General features: G+C 46.1%; 1 pseudogene; it reads right to left on the bottom strand.

Moving 5' to 3' along the window:
* LOC116835637 (interferon-induced very large GTPase 1-like) overlaps positions 1-3,623 on the bottom strand; it is an 8,312-nt pseudogene extending 4,689 nt beyond the window's left edge.
* Between the last annotated feature and the right edge of the window lie 12,578 nt (positions 3,624-16,201).

The raw sequence follows: 16,201 nt of genomic DNA, 5'->3' as shown, positions 1-16,201 counted from the left end.
CCTATTCCATTTTAAATTTACAAAGATAATTTTTACTGTTTTTCTCTCTTTAATTAAAAGTTTCTTGTTTAAGAACCTGATTGTTTTCTTTATTCTGGTGTAAGACCCCAGGGGACGGGGTCTGGATCCACCAGGGAATTGGTGGGGAGAAAGGAGGGAAGGGGGAGAGAGGCTAATTTCTCTCTGTGTCAGGATTACTGTCTCTCTCAGGGAGAGTCTGGGAGGGGGAAAGACAAGGATGGAGGAAGGTGAATTGTCCTCTCTGTTCTGTGATTCAAGGAGTTTGAATCATAGTGATCTTCCAGGGTAACCCAGGGAGGGGAAGCCTGGGAGAGGCAATGGTGGGGGAAAGGGTTTACTGTCCTTGTGTTAAGATCCAGAGGGTCTGGCTCTTGGGGGTCCCCGGGCAAGGTTTTGGGGGGACCAGAGTGTACCAGACACTGGAATTCCTGGTTGGTGGCAGCACTACAGGTTCTAAGCTGGTAATTAGCTTAGAGGAATTCATGCTGATACCCCATCTTTTGAACGCTAAGGTTCAGAGTGGGGAATTGTACCATGACACTCCACATCATATTTCTCATGACTAGTCCATTTCTTCTTAATTTGGCAAAAGGACCAAAGAGGGAATTCTATTTGGGAGGTACAGGGATTTGGCACCAGAAGTGGGAGTGCAAATGGACATAGAGATAGTTTTGCTGAAAGATATTGTCTTGTGAAGTCATCTGCACAGTGAAAAATTGCCATCTGGATGTCCATAGGGTACACACGTTTCTGACTTGTAGCAGATTCACTAACTTCTTCATTGACATTATTAAAAAGATCATCTAAAATATCTAAAGATTCGTTCATATTGGCTGTGGTGTTCGGTGTATTTGTACCTTTGGTTTTGCTGTCGTCCCTGCAAACCAGACACCTTACACGATAGTCCAGCATCAACAGCTTTTGCAAAAAAAATAAAGCGGCAGCTCATTCTCAGTTCTGGGCTGGTTATTTTGAAAAGTAGTCTGGTTGATTACATGGAAATCAGCTTTTGCCATTTTCCTTGGGTGGTAGTTTTCAAGTCCAAGACGCTTGATCAAACTTAGATACTCTAGAGTTTCACTAGAGCTGTGTGTCTTAGCATTAGTGGACTGCACTTCTTTCAGCTCTGTTTTTGGTAATTCTACTGGTTCAGCTCTTTGACAAACATTTTCTACTTCTTTTGTCATATCCTGTGTCTGCAGATTCTCATTTGTGTCTTCACAGACCCCCTTTATGAGGGAATTCAAGTTTCTTTCTAAAACTTCCCAGTCACTGCATTCATTCTGCTTTTTAAGGATGTTAATAACTTCACTGGACAGTGAGTTTCCCATGTGATGTTTCATAAGTCAAATGCTTGTTCTTCTCCTCTGGAGACACGTCTTTGAATTCAGCTGCTGTCACTGTCAGACCTGTCAACAGCAGGAAAGCCTGAGCTCTGGAAACATCCTGATCCCTAAGAATCAAATATCTCTCATGTGCTTTTTGCATTTCCTGTAACATGAAGTTAATTTCTGGGCACCCGAGGAGATACTGAAAAGTGTTACTGTCCACACGGTATCCTGCACTGGCTGCAATGGAGAGTAATAACAGTTCTATGTCTATCTGCTCTCGGCCCTGTAGAGCCTTCCGCAAGGAACACAAAGCTAAACTCACATCCAAACTGGCCTTCCTTCACTGCTGCTGGGGAGGAGTTAGGCCCATAGGTAACAGCCTGTATGTAATTCTTCATTTCCTGTAGGACTTGAATGAAATCAGCAGATTCAAAAACACGGATAGATTTTTGTGGCTTTTCTTCAGCATGAAAGATCCACTGCATAATGGAGGAAGATTTGGGGAAATTCTTAATTCTTAACTGAATAGACATGAGGGTCCAGAAGGCAGCGCAGCAGAGATTTGGTGGGCATGGTCTTTTGTGCAGGTAAATCTTTGCATAGTAAAACTGTGTTTTCCAGGAAATCCAGAAGAACTTTATCAGACAGGCAGATGTTGATCCAGGTCCTGGTGTGTTTTGTTTTTTCGTTTAGCTTGTCTTTGAAACTGAGTAAAGTCACCAGCTGCTCTTCATCCCCAATAACTTCCCAGGTCTTCTTTTCCTCTAAGAATGATCTAGCCTCATCCACTGCACTGACTAATTCCTCCCCAACCAATATACTTGCACTGAGCTTTGTTAGGGCTTCATAGGCCCTTGTGAGATTGCTGCCCATTTGATAAACATCATTAAAATCGTGTCTGTGATTGGACAGGATTATGTCCCACACTGGAATCAGCTGAGAGCCTCTGTCAATAACAGACCAGGTTTTGTTACTGGCCAGTAGCCCAGATTTCCATGCTGTGAGTGAATCCACTCCAGGTGGGCCGCCTGTCTTGGTCACAAACAGCTGAATCTCTGGTTGGAAGGTTTTTGTATTAGTGCCTTGAAAGGATGTTTTGGAATCTGATTTTGATACATTAACACTTCCTGCAGCATGACAACCAAGCCACCATGGCTGCCCCCAACATAGGAGCTGAGTGCATCAGATGTTTGTTTCTTCACCTCGTCCAGCTGCTCTGCCTGGAATCTCTCAGAAGACGCTTTCCACCAAAATATCCCACCCAAGTGAAGGAGGCCCTAGTTTACATGAGACCCGAATCTCTTGAAGAATTGCCTGCCCCTGCTCTTCAGAATGGTAAGCTTGTCCGGCTCTGGAGTGTGACTCAAAAGCATCTCGATTTCTTTTAATTCTTGCAGCGCTTCACTGGAAAGTCGAAGCTGATCCTTGGGGAAGTAGCATGAGGCCAGTGGGATGTAGTTGTACTGGGTGATACAAAGGAAGGTATGTTCTGAGCAGGACCTGTGGGTGTCTTTAGATGTGCTGTAATCTGAGCTGGTTTCAGCACTAAACCCCCCAAATCCACCTTTGCCTGTGGCACTAATGCTGAAGCCCAGCTTTTCCATGGTCCTGGTGAATGTGGATTCTACTGCAGAAGATGAAAACTTCTTCTTCTCAAACAGGGGCCCTTGCTCTGGACCAAAGAGCTCGAACCCTTCTGGGATGTCTATGAGCTGCTCTCGCTTCTCCACCATCTCCATGAGTTTGTTGGTCTGGTAAATGCCCTGCAGGGCCAGCCCTCCCGAGGCCCGTCTCAAAACTTCCTTGTCAGGGAGATTCTCACTCAGGGACACCGACTCCTCTGGGAGGCTTAATTGCTTGTGCATATTCTCCATGAAAGTTTTCTGAGAGGGAGATCAATACTCTGGGGCTATGCCCATAGCTCCCTGCAGCTCCTCCTCTTTCTTTCTCACAGCTTCCTCATGGTGGCTCCTGCCTTTCTTCTGCATTTCTTTTAATTCCTGCAGTTTCAATTTAGCCTGCTTCTTCCGCATCTCCAAGTGCTTCCCCTGCGGCTGCTTCATTGCAGTCTTGCTGTCTGTCAGGTTACATAGCTTTCTTAATGCCTGCTTTTCCCATGGGTACTGTACGTCACTCTAGTTTTAGGAAGTCGTCATATCTCAGGTGTTCTAAAGCTTGTGGAGACGTCACCCCAAGTTTATCTTGTAGTTTTGGCAGCCAGTGGTGGGTACTCAGTCCCGTTTCAGTGAGTTTCTGTACCAGTTCTTCCATCTCGGTGTGTTTTTCTTCTACAGACACTCCCTGAACTACATCGTTTTGATTTTCCTCCTCTGCAGACATGATTTTAAAAATATAGATTATATCTGTCACTTTTACCAGAGTACATTAACCCTCATGCAAATACGTTTCTGAATCTCGATTTATTGGCATGGTCTGAGATTTCCCAGGGCTCAAACATTACAGTGCTGGTATCCCCACCCTGTCCCAAAGCCCAGTACAATGATACACTAGTACTAAAATTTCTAAGGCACTCACCTCATGGGACTGCGGCTGGCCTGTCCCGTCCTCTTGATGTCTCCTTTTCTGCCAGGGTATACAATAAAGGGTAGACATTTAAATACACTTTAAAAATCTCATCGTTAGTTGTGTCACCTTTTTGCTCTGTCCACTGTTTATTAGGTTAAATGGAATATATGGGCCCAAAGAGTCAAAGGGGTTAACATCGCCCTGAAACTGTCCAGTCCTGAGCAGATTTAAACAAAGTTTGGAGTTTGGTATCCAGAGAGCTCCGCCTGCTCCATGCCATGGCAAACCCTCCATTGCAACCTCGAAACATTTTATTAAAGGTTTAGAAAAGAAAGAAAAAACCAGTTAAAGCCTTGGAAATGTGAACTAGCAAGTAAGGCTCATTTCAACCACGACCCTTGTTCCCGTTCCCTTTAGCTGTACAGAGCTTTTGGAAAGAACCCTCCTTGTCTGACAGTCTCTTAGATGGTATGAAAGATGGTAATTGTCCTTTTGGGGAAAAGAAAAGTAGTTAGTTGAGCTGGGCTGGAGCTGTTGTTGCTGCATTAAAGTCGGATCCTGCTTCCTTTCAAACAAAAGGAGATGAACAGACAGAACGGGGAGAGAAAGGAAGAGCAAAGACAGTAAATCCAGGTTCCACTCTGGTGTTGACTGTCACTTGCAGTCTCACTGTGGAAAACAGGCAAAGCACATGGTCTCACCACCCATTCCAAGACCTGGCAAACTTGTGCCAGCGCTCACTGGGTTGTGTGGGACATTGCTTTTAGTTGGTTTTTAGTAATAGGCTAACAGCCATGGTGCAAAATATGCAGCCTTGGTCGGCTAAGCCAGACTCATATCAGGCAGACGGAAAAAGGAGAGGGCTAGGAAAGAGAAGAAATAAAGTGGGAAAGAAAAAGGAGGATGGGGGTGTGACACAGTTTCACATCCCAGTTGGTGGCTGGGATTTAGTTGACCAGTAGAGGTGGTGATGTTATCAGGGCCCCCTCTCTCTGGCCCCCTCTGGTCCGGGCTTCTCTCAGAATTCAGATGATGAGGGTCCCGGGAGATTATGGGGGTGGCAGCCATGATGGTGAGGCTCACTCCAGTAGCCAATTTTTCAGCCAGTCAGTGACACAGTAGCCAGAAGTCTCTGTTTTTTAAAAGAACCCCGAAAGGGAGTGTTAGGTGGAATAGCTCAGCCCCCACCCCTTTATTTTGTCTACCAATTAAGCCTAATTTCTGACACACCAATTTTAGTTCACTGATCTCTGGTTCCACACTTCTGTTATTTACCAGACATGATCTTAATCATAGAATCATAGGACTGGAAGGGACCTCAAGAGGTCATCTAGTCCAGTTCTCTGCAGGACCAAGCACCATCTAGACCATCTCTGACAGGTGTTTGTCTAACTTGTTCTTAAAACTCTCCAATGATGGAGATTTCATAACCTTCCGAGGCAATTTATTACAGTGCTTCACCACCCTGAGAGATAGGAAGTTTTTCCTAATGTCCAACCTAAACCTCCCTTGGTGCAATTTAAGCCCACTGCTTCTTGTCCTATCCTCAGAGGTTAAAAACAATAATTGTTCTCCCTCCCCCTTGTACAACCTTTTAGGTATTTGAAAACTGTTATCATCTCCCCTCTGTCTTCTCTTTTCCAGACTAAACAAACCCATTTTTTTCAATCTTCCCTCACAGGTCATGTTTTCTAGATCTTTAATAATTTTTGTTGCTCTTCTCTGGACTCTCTCCAATTTGTCCACATTTCCTGAAATGTGGCGCCCAGGACTGGACACAATACTACAGTTGAGGCCTAATCAGCGTGGAGCAGAGCAGAAGAATTACTTCTCGTGTCTTGCTTACAACACTCCCAGAATGATGTTCTCTTTTTTTGTAACAACGTTACACTGTTGACTCATATTTAGCTTGTGATCCATTATGACCCCTAGATCCCTTTCCACAGTGCTCCTTCCCAGGCAGTCATTTCCCATTTTGTACGTGTGAAACTGATTGTTCCTTCCTAAGTTAAGCACTTTGAATTTGCCCTTATTGAATTTCATCCTATTTACTTCAGACTATTTCTCCAGTTTGTCCAGATCATTTTGAATTTTAATCCTATCCTTCAAAACGCTTGCCACCCCTCCCAGCTTGGTATCATCCGCAGACTTTATAAATGCACTCTGTATGCCATTATCTAAATCACTGATGAAGATATTGAACAGAACCAGACCCAGAACTGATCCCTGCGGGACCCCACTCATTATGCCTTTCAAGCATGATTGTGAACCACTGATAACTACTCTCTGGGAATGGTTTTCCAACCAGTTATGCACCCATCTAGGTCATATTTCCCTAGTTTGTTAATGAGAAAGTCATGAGAGACTGTTTCAAAAGCCTTACTAAAGTCTAAATATACCACATCTATCACTTTCCCCCTATCCACAACCCTGTCCTTGAGTCCTATCAGGAGGCCTTTTTGTTTGCCTTAATTCAGTCTTTCTGCCTCTCTTTTGAATCTTTCCACACCAACATTGTTATAAATTATTGTGACAGTTAATGAACTTTCTCTCACTTTTCACAGTTGAACTCAGCATTAGGGTAAATTTGTAGGCTCAGTTATTAGAACATCCATGTATATTCTTGATTCCATTTCTTAGTCTCCCTCTCTCTCTCACCCCGACATGCAGTCTTTTTGTTCCAGTTCCATTTTCTTTCTCTTTTCTGTCTTTAATTCCATCATGCCTCTTCCTCTATTTCTTTTCTCTTCCCTTTTAAATAATTCACCCTTTTACTTAGTTGTCCCTTCCCTCCTCTAGTCTCTGGACTCTCTTCCTACCGCTCAATTTGTTGGTCATTTCTGTTACAATGTTTGTTCCTGATTTTTCTGTTCCCCTTTTCTTCTCCATTCTAGTCTGTTGCCTGGCAACCCCTTTCTTCTGTCCCCCTCCCCAGTTCCTCCTCTCTCCCATTAGGGCCTCCCTGCCTGCTAGCAAGAACCACTCCAATCTGTTTCCATTCCTTTCGGAAAGACTTTTGCTCTGTTTCCCCTGTATCTCTTACCCCTGTTTCTGTCCTCCAAACCCACATCTTTGTTTCCACACCCAAGGCCCTCAAGCTCTGCTGTGTCTTTGTTTTCTTTCCTTCTTCTATCTAGGGTAAAATATGGGGCAAAAAACAATGAAAGCAACCCATGTCCCACTTGGCACATGCCTCCTGGATTGAAGGAAATTCAGGCATTTCAAAATCTGCTAAACATGGACAATGGATGCTGTAGTCTATATGCATGTGTGTGTATGTGTGTGCCTGTGTGTTTGTGTGTGTTTTTCTCCTACATTAGGAATTGGTGGAAGCAATCTTGACATCATTAGCAATTATCTCTAAGAACTCCAGATGAGGTCCCGGAAGACTGAAGAAAGGCAAACATGGCATATATCTTTTAAAAGGGGAACAGCGAGGAACCAGGGAATTATAGACCGGTTAGCCTAACTTTGATACCTGGAAAGATATTGCAACAAATTATTAAACACACTATTTGTAAGCACCTGGAAGATAATAGGATTCTAAGGAAGTCATAATGGATTTGTCAAGAGCAAATCATGCCAAACCAACTTAATTTCCTTCTTTCACAGGTTACTAACTTAGTGGATGGGGGGAAGCAGCTGACATGATACACCTTGATTTCAGTAAGAATTTTGACACTGTTTCTCATGACATTCTCATAAGAAAACTAGGGAAATATGGTCTAGATGAAATTGCTATAAGGTGGGTGCACAATTAGTCGAAAGACTGTGCTGGAAGAGTAGTTTTCTATGGTCTGCTGGCTGTCAAATTGGGAGGGCTTGGATAATGGACTGGAGAGTATGCTAGTAATTTGCACATGATACCAAGCTGCGGGGTGGAAGGGTTGAAAGAACTTAGGAGGTCAGGTTTAAAATTTAAACTGACCTTGACCAATTGGAGAATTGGTCTGAATGCAACAAGATGAAATTCAGTGAAGTGCAAAGTACTTCACTAAGGAAGGAAAAATCACATTCACAACTACAAAATGGGGAATCACTGGCTAGGTGGTAATGCTGCTGAAAAGGATCTGGGGGTCACAGTGGATCACAAATTGAATATGAGTCAATGATGTGATCAAGGCCGGCTCCAGGTACCAGCCGAGCGAGCTCTTGCTTGGGGGCGGCAGATTCTAAGGGGCGGCTTCTGCCCAATCCTAGGGCGGCACGGCCAGCCTTTACTTATTTATTTATTTATTTGCTTTGCCTCTGGGTCCAGTTGACCTGCGCCCTGTTTTTTTTTTGCTTGGGGCAGCAAAAACGTCAGAGCCGGCCTTGGATGTAATGCATCTACAGAAAAGACTAAGAAAAGACTAATATGATTCTGCAATGGATGGTCTACTCAGTCCTGACACAGAGCATAGGGCTGGACTTGACAATTTCTCCAGGTCCCCTTCAGCTGTATATTTCTCTGATACAATGTGTAGCAGGGTTTGAACCCACAATCTTCAGATCCACATTAAAGACTATTTCTACTTCAGCAATAGTGGTAACCAGCAGGGGAAAATGTGCTGTTACTCTCTAGGTGAGCCAGCACTTATAGAGAGACATACACACATTACCAGAGAGTTAGGGTTTGTCTACACTACTCGCTGGATCGACAGGCAGCGATCAATCCTGTGGGGATCAATTTATTGTGTCTATACTAGACACGATAAATCGACCACCGAGCCCTCTTCCATTGACTCTGGTACTCCACCAGCGTGAGAGGCACAGGCGGAGCTGACAGGTGACTGTCAGCTGTTGACTTACTGCGGTGAAGACCCCGCAGTAAGAAGATCTAAGTACGTCAACTTCAGCTATGCTATTCACATAGCTGAAGTTGCTTAACTTACAATGATCTCTCCCAGTAGTGTAGACAAACCCTTAGTCACATATTGGAGAGACAGCAGTGGAACACTGGGTATCAGGATTCCTGGTCTCCGTTCCTGGTTCTGGAAGCAGATTGTGATCTAGTGGTTACAGACAACAAATCCAGATGTAGCCATGCCCCTGTTTGAATAGGTCTGAACCCTCTGGAAGTAAAAGCATAAGCCTCTATTGCATCAGCTGACAAACCAGACCTCCCAACATGGAAATAGTAGCAAAGTTTGTGGGGTGGCTGCCTCACTCCAGGAGAAAAAGGGTTAGAACAGGCCAGAGAGGCTGTACAGACCAGCAGTGAATCAGCAAGGGCCTGTGGGGAGCCAATCAGGGCCAAGATAGAGGCAGCCAATCAGGGCCAGGCTGAGCCCTATATAAAGGCTGCAGCATGGACAGAAAGGGAATCTCAACCTGGCCAGCAAAGGGAGGAGGACTGGCTCCTGAGGTAAAGATGTAGCACCTTGGACAGGTACTACAGGGCTGTGGGCTCAGGAGAGCAGGGGGAGAGCTCCGGTCTGTTACCTGCCAGCTGTGCCCCCTGACAAGAAAGGGCCAAGAAAGTGCAAGGGCCAAGGGGAAGCAGCCCAGGAAACAGAGGCAGAAGAGGGGAGTGAAGGAGAGGCAGTGAGAGGCTGCCACTAGAAGGTCCCTGGGTTGGGACCCAGAAGAGTGGGTGTCCCTGGGTCCTCCCCTCCCCCCTTTACACTGCACCTTGCCACAAAGGAGCATGGCCGGTAGACTGCGTCTTGTCTCTGAAGCAAGGGACTAGACTTTGGGATGGCAGATGGTCACAAAGGGAAGTGTGGACTAGGACTGCTGATAAAACCCCTGGAAACGGGGAGGATGGAGTAGTGGGCATTGCCAGAGGGCAGTGTCCTGAGGAGGACACCACGGTCCAGAGAGCAATGTGTGTCCAGATAGTGGAGACAAAGGTGGAGATAACAGCACAGCAGAGCAGACAACAGGTGAGGCACCATCTGCAGGAGGTTCTCAAGGCCTGGACGTTGCTAATTCCCAGGAGCAACAAGCAGGAGGCACCAGCGGTGATGAGTCCAAACCCATTACACAAAGACAAACCTCTGTATGTGGGCTAGCTACTAGAATGTGACACGGAGTCACACACTGTTAGTGTGGGTTACACCAGCAGTTTAACTGACATGTTCCTTCCAGACAGATGACTAGGGAGGAGTATAAACATATTGCTCGAGCATGCAGGGGTGTAAATAGGAAGGCCAAAGCACAATTGGAGTTGCAGCTAACGAGGGATATGAAGGGTAACAAGAAGGGTTTCTACAGGTATGTTAGCAACAAGGAGATGGTCAGGGAATGTGTGGGCCCCTTACTGAATGGGGGAGGCAAACTAGTGACCGAGGATGTGGAAAAAGCTGAAGTACTCAATGCTTTTTTCCCCCTCAGTCTTCACAGACCAGGTCATCTCCCAGACTGCTGCTCTGGGCAGCACAGTATGGGGGGGAGGTGAGCAGCTCTCAGTGGTGAAAGACCAGGTTCAGGACTATTTAGAAAGCTGGACATGCACAAGTCCATGGGGCCAGATGCACTGCATCCCAGGTGCTGAGGGAGTTGGCTGATGTGATTACAGAGCCATTGGCCATTATCTCTGAAAACTTGTGGTGATCGGGGGAGGTCCCAGACAATTGGAAAAAGGCAAATATAGTGCCCAGCTTTAACGAATGGAAGAAGGAGAATCTGGGGAACTATAGACCGATCAGCCTTACCTCAGTCCCTGGAAAAATCATGGAGCAGGTCCTCACGAAATCCATTTTGAAGCTCTTGGAGGAGTGGAAGGTGATCAGGAACAGTCACTATGGATTCACCAAGGGCAAGTCATGTCTGACCAACCTGATTGCCTTCTATGATGAGATAACTGGCTCTGTAGATATTGGGAAAGCAGTGGACATGATATACCTTGACTTTAGGAAAGCTTTTGATATGGTCTCTCACAGTATTCTTGCCAGCAAGTTAAAGCATGGATTGAATGAATGAACTATGAGATGGGTAGAAAGCTGGCTAGATCATTGAGCTCAATGTGTAGTGTTCAACGGCTCGCTGTCTAGTTGGCAGCCAGTATCAAGCAGAGTCCCCCAAGGGTCGGTCCTGGGGCCAGTTTTGTTCAATATCTTCATTAATGATCTGGATGATGGGATGGATTGCACCTCAGCACATTTGTGGATGACACTAAGCTGGGGGGAGAGGTAGATACACTGGTAGGGATAGGGTCCAGAGTGATCTAAACAAATTGGAGGATTGGGCCAAAAGAAACCTGATGAGGTTCAACAAGGACAAGTGCGGAGTCCTGCACTTAGGACGGAAGAATCCCTTGACCGCTACAGGCTGGGGACCGACTGGCTAAATGGCAATTCTGCAGGAAAGGAGCTAGGGGTTACAGTGGATGAGAAGCTGGATATGAGTCAGCAGTGTGCCCTTGTTGCCAAGAAGGCTAATGATATTTTGGGCTGTATAAGTAGGGGCATTGCCAGCAGCTTGAGGGATGTGATCATTCCCCTCTATTCGACATTGGTGAGGCCTCATCTGGAGTATTGTGTCCAATTTTGGGTCCCACACTACAGAAAGGATGTGGAGAAATTGGAGAGAGTCCAGTGGAGGGCAATGAAAATGATCAGAGGGCTGGGGCACATGACTTACGAAGAGAGGCTGAGGGAACTGGATTTACTTAGTCTGCAAAAGAGAAGAGTGGGATGGAGGGGGGATGCAGATTTGATAGCAGCCTTCAACTACCTGAAGGGGGTTGCAAAGGGGATGGAGCTTGGCTGTTCTCAGTGGTGGCAGATGACAGAACAAGAAGTAATGGTCTCAAGTTGCAGTGGGGGAGGTTTAGGTTGGATATTAGGAAAAAAAATTTCACTAGGAGGGTGATGAAGCACTGGAATGGGTTCCCTAGGGAGGTGGTGGAATCTCCTTCCTTAGGAGTTTTTAAGGTCAGGCTTGACAAAGCCCTGGCTGGGATGATTTAGCTGGGGTTGGTTCTGCTTTGAGCAGGGGGTTGGACTAGATACCTCCTGAGGTGCCTTCCAACCCTGATTGTCTATGAGTCTATGATATATTGTGGCACAGGAAAAAATAAGCCTCTGGGGAAAAATAGGCATAGATTTGTTTACACTGATTGGAAAAAAAAATACATCCTTGTCTTACACTATTATTCACATCTCTCTGAGATGGGTGTTCATCATGACACTAGTGCTTTTGGGGAGCTTTTTTTAATTTGTCTCATGGAAAATGGCCACCATCGCTCATTCCTCTCAATGATGGAGCTGAAGCCAGCAAGATGGCTGCCCTTTCTCTCCTGTTTACAGCACCACAGAACCACAGAGTTAGCAGGGACCAGAGGTCTAGCCCACCTCCCAAGGTGCAAGATTTGTTGTGTATAAACCATCCAAGGCGGATGGCTCCAGCCTCTTTTAAAACCTCCAGTAAAGGAGCTTCCATGACTTCCCTAGGCAATTTGTTCCAATGTCCTACTTACTGGTCTTACTGTTAGGAAGTTTTTCCTGAGATTTAATTTAAATCTGCTTTGCTGTAATTTGATCCCATTGCCTCTTGTCCTGCCCTCTGTGGCAAGAGAAAACAACTTTTCTCCATCTTTTTTATGGCAGCCTTGCACATATTTGAAGTCCGCTATCAGGTCCCCTCTGAATCTCCTTTTTTCCAAACTAAACACATACTGCAGTTTCTTCAGCCTTATGCTCAGATCTCTTTGATCATCTTTGTCACTTGCCTTGGGATCCTTTCCAGTTTCTGTACATCCTTTCTATACACTGGTGGCTAAAACTGAACACGGTTCTCCAGCTGAGGCCTAACCAGTCCCGAGTAGAGTGGTACAATCACCTCCCGTGACTTGCACGCTGTGCCTCTGTTAATCCAATCAAAAATTGCTTTTGCTTTTTTTGCAACAGCATCGCATTGCTGACTCATGCTGAGGTTGTGATCTACCACAACTCCCAGATCCAGATCCAGATCCATCTCAGCAGTGCTGCTGCCAAGCCAGTTGTCCCCCATTCTGTATTTGTGTGTTTGGTTTTTCTTCCCAAAGTGTATCACCATATATTTGCCTTTGTTGAATTTCATCTTGTTGTCTATAGCCCAGTTCTCCAATTTATCAAGATCCCTCAGAATTTTAGCTCCATCCTCCAAAGTGTTGGCAACTCCACCCCCCAGCTTTGTGTCATCTGATAATGTGATCAGTCTGCTCTCTATTTCTAGGTCATTAATAAGGATGTTAAACACCATACCCAGATCCCTGTGGAACCCCACTTGACACCTCCCTCCAATCTGACATAATTCCATCAGTAATTACTCTCTTTGCCTTTGTTTAACCAATTATGTATTCACTTAATGGTAGTTCCACCAAGCCTGCATTTCTCCAGCTTACTTATCTGAAGGTCTTGTGGGACTGCGCCAAAAGCCTGGCTGAAGTCCAGGTATATTATATCCATTGCATTCCCCTTGTCCACCAGACCAGCTACCTGTCAAAGAAGGAAATCAAGCTGCCTTGGCACAATTTGTCCTTAGTAAATCTATACTGGCAGCTAGTGATCACCCCTCCACCCGTCAGGCATTTGCAAATTAAATGTTTGACACCTGCTCTAGTAGCTTCCCTGGTATCGTGGTCAGGCTGACAGGTCTATAATTCTTCCCCCTTTTCAGCCCCGCTACAGTCTTCCAGGATTTCTGCTGTCATCTTAGCTGCATATGGAACTAAGGCTGCCCTTGGTAAAGTCGCCTGTCAAATCCCATTGCTCTCAATGAGATTGAAACCTCCCACTGGCTGGTTCAGGGAGCTTGACAGAACCCAGGGACCATAAGGAGCAGCAGAGGCCCTGTGAGGGGTGGAAAACATGACAGGGAGCAGGGCCCTGAGGGGACCAGGAAGCAGACTGAGGTGAATGCAGAGGGAAAGGAAGAGGCTGAGGGGTGCAGAGGACAGTGATGGGCATGAGTGATGGAGGGGATAGGATGACAGCTCCCCCAGCCTGGGAGCCATGGTGGGGAAGGGAAGACCCCTCAGGGCAGCCAGGAGAAGGCAGCATTGCTGCTGTTGCAAACTCTTACAGATTGCTCACAAGCCATGCTTTAGACACCCGCAGGAGAAGTTGTGGTGATCCTGTGAGAAGCAACTGTGTTCCCATGACCTTCAGGGCTGGGCATGTGAGCAGAACTCAGTGCAAAGTCTTGGTGTGGAGGCCACAGACCTGCCCTGCCTTAATGTATGGACCAAGAGCAGAGAGAGGGTCCTGGGTCTGAAGGCAGGGAATGAGGGGGAAGTCAGGAAAATGGTGCTGCTGGGTCCCAGGGCAGCAGGAGGCAGAGATTTATGGCTGCTGGGTCAAGGGGAGGGATAGCTCAGTGGTTTAAGCATTGGCCTGCTGAACCCAGGGTTGTGAGTTCAATCCTTGAGGGGGCTGCTTAGGGATCTGAGGCAAAATCAGTACTTGGTCCTGGTAGTGAAGGCTGGGGGCAGGACTCAATGACCCTTCAGGGTCCCTTCCAGCTCCATGAAATAGGTGTATCTGCATTTATTATAAGACAGCAGTTCCCCTGTCTTTGGGAAGAGGAGATAGTGAGAGGAGCCCCTATCTGAGCAGGCAGGGAGAAGGATGCTCCAGTACACCTCAACATTTACTGGTCACACACTGGCAGAGGAATGGAAGAGCAATGGTCAGCTCTAGGGCCACCACAGCAGCGGTCTGGCACCAGGGCAACCATAGCAGCAGTCCCTGGGAGAGTGTGTAGCAGCTGGCGGCCCCCAGTGGTCACTCCTGCTGTTAGACCCCACCCAGAGAATGTTTAGTAAAAGTTCAGGACAGGTCACAGCCTTCTGAGAGTTTCTGTTTAGTGCCCATGACCTCTCCCTGACTGTTTCTAAAAATGCCTGTGGCAGAATCTTAACCTTAGGGCTTGGCTACACTTACAGTGCTGCAACTTTCATGCTCAGGGGTGTGAAAAAACACCCCCCTGAGCGCTGCAAGATGCAGCGCTGTAAAGCGTCAGTGTAATCAGGGCAGCAGCCCTGGGAGTGTGGCTCCCAGCCCTGCACGCTACACCCGTAAAGGATGTGGTTTAAGTGCAGCGCTGGGAGAGCTCTCTGCCAGTGCTGCCGCTCTGACCACACTCACACTTCAAAGGGCCACCGCAGCAGAGCTTTGAAATGCCAAGTGTAGCCATACCCTTAATGATCAATCAGCAAGGCATCCATCAGACCCTACGAAAGCTCGTTAAGGATGAGAGTATGACTATATTTGTAACTTGTGCGCAGGTCTTTATAGAATTTCTGTATGCCTGGCTAATCATAACTTTAATTGTAACTTTGATGGTTCTAGTCTGTTTTGCAATTGTGTGTGTGGTCACTATCCTTGGTCTTCCTAGAGGCTCTAAGCCTGAAGCAAGGAGCAGAGGTGACTTTCACTCTGAGCCTGAAACTAGTCATCACCAGAGCCAAACGGTTGGTGGAGTAATACCGCAGTACTAAATTCACTTTAAATAAAATAAAAGGCTACAATCTGTAAGGGCAGAGTGCTAACGTGTGTGCAATTGGCATGTTAAGACACCTCTCAGGGTTAAGGTGACTGCATTACAGAGGTAGCATTCACCTTCATTTTGTACTTCCTGGGGTTCAGAGGTTTAATTTTAGCCACTCTCCACATGCTGGAAGGGCACAAGGCAGCACTTGACAACTTTAGCTCTGTGTTACCAAAGAGTTGGGCAGTTATTTGATTTATAGTGCTCTGGATTTTCAAGGTTGTTTGCAGAGTAAAGCTGTAGAAACTTACTTTAAAAAAATTAAAGCTGAGATTCTCCTTTTGAGAGACTCAGGAACGTCTGTTCTCCCTGCCTTATAACACGGGAACAAGGGGACAATCAATGCACTTAGAAGATCTGGAATCTCTGTCTCCCATGATTTTCCAAGAACACTGGAAAAGGGCAAACATAGTGCCCATCTGTAAAAAGGGAAATAAAGACAACCCAGGAAACTACAGACCAGTTAAAAGAACAGACCAGTTAGTTTAACTTCTGTGCCAGGGAAGATAATGGAGCAAGCGGTTAAGGAAATTATCTGCAAACACTTGGAAGGTGGTAAGGTGATAGGGAATAGCCAGCATGGATTTGTAAAGAACAAATCATGTCAAACCAATCTGATAGCTTTCTTTGATAGGATAACGAGCTGGATTAAGGAGAGCAGTGGATGTTGGAGATTATACCTAGACTTTAGAAGCATTATACGTTCTCTCGCTATGATATCCTTATCGATAACTAAGAAATACAATTTAGATGGGCTCCCTATAAGGGTCGTAATTCTCTGAACGCACTCAGGTGTTTATAATGGCCCCAAATCGGCTGAAAGTATACAGTTGCTGGTCCACTGGGCGTTTGGACCGGCTCTGTTC

The sequence above is a fragment of the Chelonoidis abingdonii genome, chromosome 3 (genome assembly GCF_003597395.2).
Source record: "Chelonoidis abingdonii isolate Lonesome George chromosome 3, CheloAbing_2.0, whole genome shotgun sequence".
Classification (NCBI taxonomy): Eukaryota; Metazoa; Chordata; order Testudines; family Testudinidae; genus Chelonoidis; species Chelonoidis abingdonii.
Note: the sequence above shows the minus strand (reverse complement) of the source record. Positions and strands in the feature narration are given on the sequence as shown.